Consider the following 8286-nt stretch of genomic DNA (forward strand, 5'->3'; position numbering starts at 1 on the left):
TATGAATACCACATCATTGTTTCCCTGCTCTCTGCGGATATGTTATCTCGTATATTCGACACAGACGGTGGTGGAGTGGAGCCGCCAGCGTTTCAGTCATTTTCTATGAGAAGTGACAAAGTTCTGGCAATGAGCATGATGGGTAGTGAAGAAGGCAAAGAAAGAAACCTGTGTTCATCAATTTGTTGTAAAGAATTAAAAGATTTCCACTTACGATGTCGGGAAGGGTTAAAATATCTTCTGGAGGTCTTGTAAAGTCAAAACATCTGCAGTGGAAAAGACTTTTAAATGAATGTTTTATTTTCACCAGACTGTGACTAACAACAAGTTTATGATAAAGCAACTTCACATGAACCCACATTTTGGAGACAAAAGTGAGAGTGTGACCCAAAGCACAGAAGGAGTTATAAAAGGGGCCAAACGTGAATGTTGACAGGCAGCGTCTAAACACTGCCTTCACTTCATCACGTCACATCTGTTCTTCTCCAGCTGTTACAGTCAGCGCCGCTCAAATATCCACAAAAATATTTCCAACATCAAGTTGAGTTTGTGAGGACCGCTGAGGCCTTCAAGAGAAACTCCCCGAAACAACCGTCACTTATTTATTCCTGAGGGCGACGTCTCATCCAGATGTTTCCTAGAATGGAGTTTTCTCATTTCAGAAAACATTACTTTTTAAACAGCTTCCGTTGCGCTGAATTCGGTCAATCGTACAGAAATAAATCGGGCCTGAACCTGAGCTAGTCCTCAAATGTTATTGTAAAGTGAGAGTTGTGTTCAAGCTCCTCCAGGAACCGTTCACGTCCAGCAAACATGTCGTTTAGTGAGTTTGCTTTGAGTCTGTGTTGTTTACAGATGTGAAGATGTTCTAATTGGATTTGCAAGTTTTGAAAATCAACTCTTTTCACTGTGGAAATACACAAACGTCTGCAGCTGAAAATGAATCAAGTGAAATGTGAAACGTATTTTGGACAGACAACACTGACATCACATCATCTGCTGGATTCATCTCTGAAACACTGGTTCCACCGTCAGAGACATCAACAGGTTGATTTCTCCTGACGAACCGCTCCGAACTTTCATGCTGCTTTGCGAACGTTTGTATCACGTTCTCAAATGATGCTGAGACAGTTTTAGGACCACTTCTCTTCACGGATTAAAGAGGCAGCGGTTCACTTCAGGCTCAGCCAAAGATCAGCTTGATCCAAACCCACAGAGCGCCGCCGTTAATGGCTCTTTTGGAGCGAGCAGCTTTCAGTTGCTCATCGGCTGCCCGTCCTCGTAAAGAGGAAGTTTGAGTTGATGTGAGCATGTCAGTGAAAGTTAAACTCAATATTCTTTTAATGGTGGTACTTTTTATTACATGCATTACTACAGACCACATAAATAATACATGACAAAATGTCCCCATTTACAAAAGTGCTATCATCATAATACATAACTTAGACGACAGCGTCTTTAAAAACAACAATTCTTATTACTTTTCATGATAGTAGATCGTAGATTGTAGCCGACCCCTCTCAGCCTGGACACAAACTGTTCGTGCCGCTTCCATCTGGCAGGAGGCTGCGGTCCATCAGGACCAGGACCTCACGACGCATGAACAGTTTTTTCCCGTCTTCAGTTGGGTTCATCAACAGAGCCCAGGACCCCCCACTGACTCTGTCATCCCCAGGACGACCTCCTACCCCTGCACATCCCTTCTCTGTTTCTTTATTTAAACACACTCCACTTCATCATACTTGTTTATACTGTTATCTGTTTTGTTTGTGCACTTTATTTTATATTTTTTAGAATTCCTTGTATGTGCAACATACTGTGGCAATAAACGGTTGTGATTCTGATTCTCATGATGCCTCCAAACTTGGGGATCTTTCTCATGCAAACATGCTTATGTTGCAAAGATGAAGTGCTGCATGAACCTAAATGTGAACTAAGATGAATCTTTGAGCACGATGTGATCCGTAGCTCATACAGCTGATCTAGCGCAGCATGTTCGTAGTTCAAGCTTTTGATAACCAAACTTTCAACAAATGGCAAAACTTCAGAGGAGTGAAATGAAGCCAGACACAGGAGCTGTTGCAGCATTTGGTTCTTGTGGACTTGCAGTCAGACCAAGTTCTTGTGAGCAGCTGTTATCGGTCACGGTTAAGAATAGTCCTGCATTCTTTGGAAATATGCTTCATCACTTTCTTGCTGAGAGTTAGATGAGAAGACCGACACCACTGTCACATCTGTACGCTAAATATGAAGCTGCTACCAGCTAGTTAGCTTAGCTTAGCATTGACAATGGAAACAGGGGGAAACAGCTAGCCTGGCACTGCTCAAAGGTTAAAAAGCACTTTTAAAGCTCATTGATCAAAATGTTGTATCTGGTTTGATCCGTGCAAAAGACGATTCGTCAGCCTGCCGTGCAAAGGAACTTCCTGGAGTCTTGTCTCTGGGGAACCACAAAAGGAACTTCCAGGACCCTCATCAGGAACTCAACTCTACTGCGTGTAGACCGGAGGAACCAGGGAGCAGTTTTAGGTACTGAAAATGTTCCTTCTCTGGGTGAAGTACTATTAAACGACCAAAGATCTTCAGTTGTGTTAGATGTGGGGAAAAAACTACAGAACATTTAAAATGTCAAAAAGGTCCTATGTTGCTTCATTATCATGTGTGTTTAAATGATGTTGCAGCTCAGAAAGATGAGTTCTTGGCCTGGCAGCTCACCTCACACACCGTGTCCCGTGCTTCCACCTCCGGTTGAATCTTCCGGTCAGGTCGTCCTGATCTCAGGCTGCTGGTGAAACAGGAAGCTCTTACACAACCTGCTGTCTCCACCCTGTGATTTAGATTCAGCGGTACACTGAGGCTTCATCAGCGCTGGAATCTCCTCCGTCTAATGAAGCCACCGCCACTCTGAGCTGGCTCTGAGTTCACGTTTTTAAACGGGCGCCTGCTAACAGACACCAGAGGAGAGGACCATGTGTTTCTTTACAGAGGGAGACTGAAACCAACCAGTGCTGCCAGTTAAAGGATTTAATAAGAACGAGCCGTGACGCTGCCAGTAAGAACAACATGAGAGCAAAACACTGGAGCCCTGCCTCTCTAAATTCAGCCCAAAAGCCTCCACATCAAAGTAAAAGCTGCTTTATTTGCTTTTAAGTGCAGCTACATGAGTCTCACATAAACTGTTAATACAATGTAAATGCACCTCAGCTGGAGGTTTGTACAGGTTTTCCTTTTCCTAAAAAGACGTCAGTGTGAGTGACTTTTGAGGCAGTTTGCTCTGTCTGAAGAGGGAGATGGTGCCCAGAGAGAAGTCAGGTTAAGTCAGACCTGAAGATGGACCAGAAACCATCGACCTATTACGGTTCAGGTCCGGTCGGGTTCTTAGTCTGCCAAGGTTGTCTAAGTCCAGCGAACAACACGGCAGAACGGAACCAGGAGAATCGAAACCACTGCTGTTCTCATTTGGTCAGATATCTGTTTCTGCTTCTTCTGTCGATCTGTTGCAGGTTGTAGGTTCGTCCTGATTTGATCTGCAAACGTCATCGTTTGTCTCGATTTAAACCAAAATCAGCATCGAAGACCTGATGTTTTTAAGGGATGTGATTACAGCCAATATCTGAAACCACAAACATGATGAGACCCCGACACGAGGACTTCACCGGACTGTTTGGACGGATGTGAGGAGGCCTGAGTCATCTGAGACAAACACACACTGCTGTGTGCAGGCAGCAGACAGCTGCACGTCAGCACACGCCAACTCTAACTTTGTTGTTCTCTCTTTTGTCTGTTTCACGCTCTCTCTATCCAACTCGGACACGCACATGCATAAATCAAAACGTTATTGCTGACTGACTCAACTCGAGTGGAATTAGATTGATATTTCACACACACACACACACACACACGCACACACACACACACACACACACACACACACACACACACACACACACACACACACACACACACATGCCCTGGGTTTCCAGGAAAAGCAGAGCCGAGTGTTTGAATGCTCTCCAGCGGTCTTCATATCATAAACAGGAATGATGACATGTGTCCCCTGAGACCGGAGCTTTTTGTTCATTTATTACCATATATATCTGTTTAATGTGAATTTCTTACTAGTTTTACACGTATGTTTTTTCCAAAGTGAATAATGAACTTGCTCCAGAACGGCTGTTAAAGAAACTGTTTCCAAGAGGTCAAGAATAAACTTTTTAGTTATTTTCAGACATCTCGGGCTCGTTCGTTTCAAGTTGACTTCCACGCAGCAGAGGGAGCTCACACGTCTCCTTCACTCAGTAAAAGTAATTAGGATAGACACTCTTATTATTGTTTCATATGAATTTCATCTTAGAATAAAATGTGTTGTAAAAATTGCTCAATAACTGCAAATAATCATACGACTGACTCTTATTACTCAGCTTGTTAAAATATGTCAACTTTAATTTTGAATTAGATTTGAACAAAGCGGAACCGTTTTGTTTGCTGAAGCCATTAAATGATGTGTGTTCAGTGTCATATGAACAGGAAATTAAACCTCCAATAGTGTGTGTGTGAGGAGAAGGGTGACCTTATGCTTGTTCTCCCAGGACTTTCATGTTCAATCAAAATATGAGACCACATACACTCTTGGCAAAGTCTGCGTTAAATCGTTCCTTATGTTGCTGAGGATCTTGGAATCCTTTCAAGGATCCACAGGACGCCTTCAAGGCCTAAAGCAACCCTTCATAGTCCCCTGGAAGTCCTTCAGTGACTCCTGGAAGTCCTTCAGTGACTCCTGGAATAGTTTTCGGGGGGTCAGTGGAACTCCCTCAAGGATTTTTTCAACTCCACCATGACCTGTTGATGAAAGTAAAGGGTCACTGAAACTCATTCATGGATCAGAAGAACTGATTCAAGACCAGGCCAATAGCACCTCTTCACACTGCAGTCCCCTTAGACCCTTTCAATGACCAGCAGAACTTCTCAACAGATCCCTAAAATTCCATCACACACCCTTAGAGCCCTCTAAAGGAACATTGGTACCCCCTTAAGGACCCACGGGCCTCTTCAAAGACCAATGGATCACGTTTAAAGTCTCGTGGGAAGACTTTCAAGGGTCCCTGGAAGGTCTCCAAAGACCTGTATAACCCCTTGAATGACCACATAAAACTCAATGACAATTTAAATCCCCTCAGAGACCGCTGGAACCCGTTTAAAGAACCGTGAGGAAGTACAGTGAACGTCCACGCATCCTCCCCTTCATTCAGGCGGGGAGTCTTGAGATCATCAGCTCGTTCTCTCTCGGATCCTCTGGAGTACGTCACTATGGCGATTGAGGGTGGCAACATCAACACACACAAACAGAGAGACGGAGACGGATGAAAACCCCCTCTGCATCACGTCTCCTCTCGCACTGATGAGGCGCAGCGGGAGCAGCTGAACGGCCCCGAGGCCTCAGAAGGATCCAATCATCTGACGGGGCGCTTATAAAAACTTACTCATCCTTCAGTAACTTGTGAGTATGTCTTTCTGGATCACCTTTTTAACATCTTTGGATTGAAACAAACAAGACATAACGTGTTCATTTGTGAGCTTAACAGGTACCAGTAAGTGGATTTTGTCACTTACAGACAGCTTGGCTTCGTCTTTCCCTTTCTTTCCAGTCTTTGCGCTAAGCTAAGCTAACCAGCTGCTAGCTACATTTAACAGACAAACAGAGTGGTATCGATCTTCTTCTCATCTAACTCTCCACCACGTAGTTCCCTAAATACAGAGATGGGCAGTATTTCTATTACTTGTATTTGAAATACGTATTTCAATTACTTTTGAGTATTTTGTAATTTGTATTTGATAGGGCAGATTAAAAATCTAACGTAATTTGTAACAAAATACTTTAGAGTGGAGTAATTTTGTATTTAAAATACTCAAAATACTTTCTCCACGAATCAAAAAACAGTTCACGAGTTCAGTCTTCAGATTTTCAAGTTCAACGGATTGTCTGTCAAGTTAAATATTGTATCTGAGTGTGACAGATGTCAACTAGCTTGATGTATAACTTATGTCTGGGTCTGGCTACATAGCCTATTATTGTATATACATGGTGATGGTTATAATATCAAGCTAGCGATCGATGCTAACATGCTAATAACGCTAGCATGCTGTCTAGGCTAGTGCATAGCCAGTGTTTAGCAAGTTAACTTTTCAGTCGAGTAGCTAGTGTAAACACATTAAGAATAAGCTTAACAAATATGCTATATATTTGTAAACACTGCTGTATATTTGTAAACACTGCTATGTATTCGTAAACACTGCTATGTATTCGTAAACACATTTAGTGAAGCTTAAACCATATGCTATGTGCAGTAATCATAATATGTCTTTAAGTTTAAGTCACAGAGTGAGGCTGCAGTGATTCTCACCCACGCAGAGGCCCATCGTTAACTAACCAATAGCAGAAACCAGGTACTCCCGGTCTTGCCACTGCTTGGTACAAAATAACAGTTTCAACAAAGAAGCAGTTAAGCGACCTTGGCCTCAGAACGCACTCTCAAACACACACACACACACACACACTGATCTGACTCATCGCTGGAGCGGCTATCCGGGTGCCGGTAGGGACGGACGTCCTGTGCACCAATGAGGCTCTCAGAAAGTTTAGACCAAGAGCCGCCTCCAACAATAGTCAACCAATCACAAAAATGCCCTTAAGGACTATATAGTTTTGTGTTCTCCCTTAGGGAGCGCCTTTTTCTTTGCTGTCACAGATAGTTTTGATTTAGGTCCGAGCTCGTATTGATCTGCTGCGTCAGAATACTCCTGTTATGAATAAATACTTTGTTTGATTTTAAGTCTATTGAGTTCAGTCTAGTCTGTGTCCTCTTTCACTAACACTAGCTATAGGAAGAGGGAGATTGGGAGCTTGTATGTCATATGTGATGAATATTTTCTTGTTGATACAAAGCCAAAGTTTATGGGCTGTATTAATAAAAATATATATATACATAATCAAGTTGTTGTCTTTCAATAGCTTTGCTTAGTTACACTGACATTCTGTGACTGTTCTTCCTGTTTGTGGGGTTCACCAGAGCTTTGTGTACATTATATAAACCTGAATGCTCTGCTATACCAAATTGTGAGAAAACAGAAAATCTAGAAAAAAGTATTTCCTATATTTTAAATACAAAATACATGTATTTTGTTACATTTTCTGGCACCAGTATTTTGTATTTTGTTGTAATACATTTATTTGGGGGTATTTTGTATTTTGTATCAAAATACATTTTGATGTATTTTTGCCCATCTCTGCCTAAATATCCAACTAGTCCTTTAATGCTTTTCATCTCCTGGAGGACTGCTGCTCAAGGTCATTTTCCATCTTTCCATGTCAGAGCAACTTGAAGGAGGTGATCATCGTCCAGCTATCACAGTCTCTCCTGCTTTATTTCATTGATGATGGTCTTTCTTATTTTAAGCATTAAGTATAGTTAGTATAGTATAAGTATTAGTAATGAATGTATACCTCTAACACCCCTCACATTCTCCACACAGAGAGAATAACTAGTAGAATAGCTGAGGTGTGTATATCAGGTGAGTAAAACTATGTTCTGGAGCGTTGATGATGGGAAACAGTTCAGTAGAGTTTTTGGACGTGTGAAAGTGTAACACTAGTGTAAAATCTGTACGTAGTCTCCATGAATGTCCACCAAAGGTTTCCAAAGACTACGGCCATCTGAGGTGTGAGCTAACAGCTAGCGACCTGAGACTAACTTTAAGCGTTAACATCATTTAAAACAGGTAAATTGTATGCAAATTCCCCCCCTTACATTTGTCACGAACGTGGACATTAAGTATAGAGAACAAAACCGTGTTTTGTGTCAGGCTGTAAACGTGCTGTAAAGTTGGACATTTTAACATGGAGGTCTGTGGAGATTGACTCACTTTTAGAGCCTCAAGTGACAATTTGAGGAGGTGCAGTTGTTGTTACTTCAGCATTGGCTTCATTTTTCAGCACCAGAGGCTGACGCTTGGTTTTCAGACACAAAACCATAGCTACAAAACATTACACTATTCTATTTTATTATAGTGCAGCGGAAGTTAGAGAGAGAGGGGATGACATGCAAGAAAGGGTGAGGAGTCGGATTCACGGTAAAGACACAGCCTCAGATACTCGCTTTACCAGGTGAGCTACCGAGCTTTACTTTGTGCTCCGTTATTTACAGATTCAGACGTTTTCTAGTTCCAGAGTTGCAACAAACAAGAGTTTTATGACACATCTCTCACGTGTCTCACGTCTTCTCTCAATCG

Source organism: Pholis gunnellus (genome assembly GCF_910591455.1).
Source record: "Pholis gunnellus genome assembly, chromosome: 21".
Classification (NCBI taxonomy): Eukaryota; Metazoa; Chordata; class Actinopteri; order Perciformes; family Pholidae; genus Pholis; species Pholis gunnellus.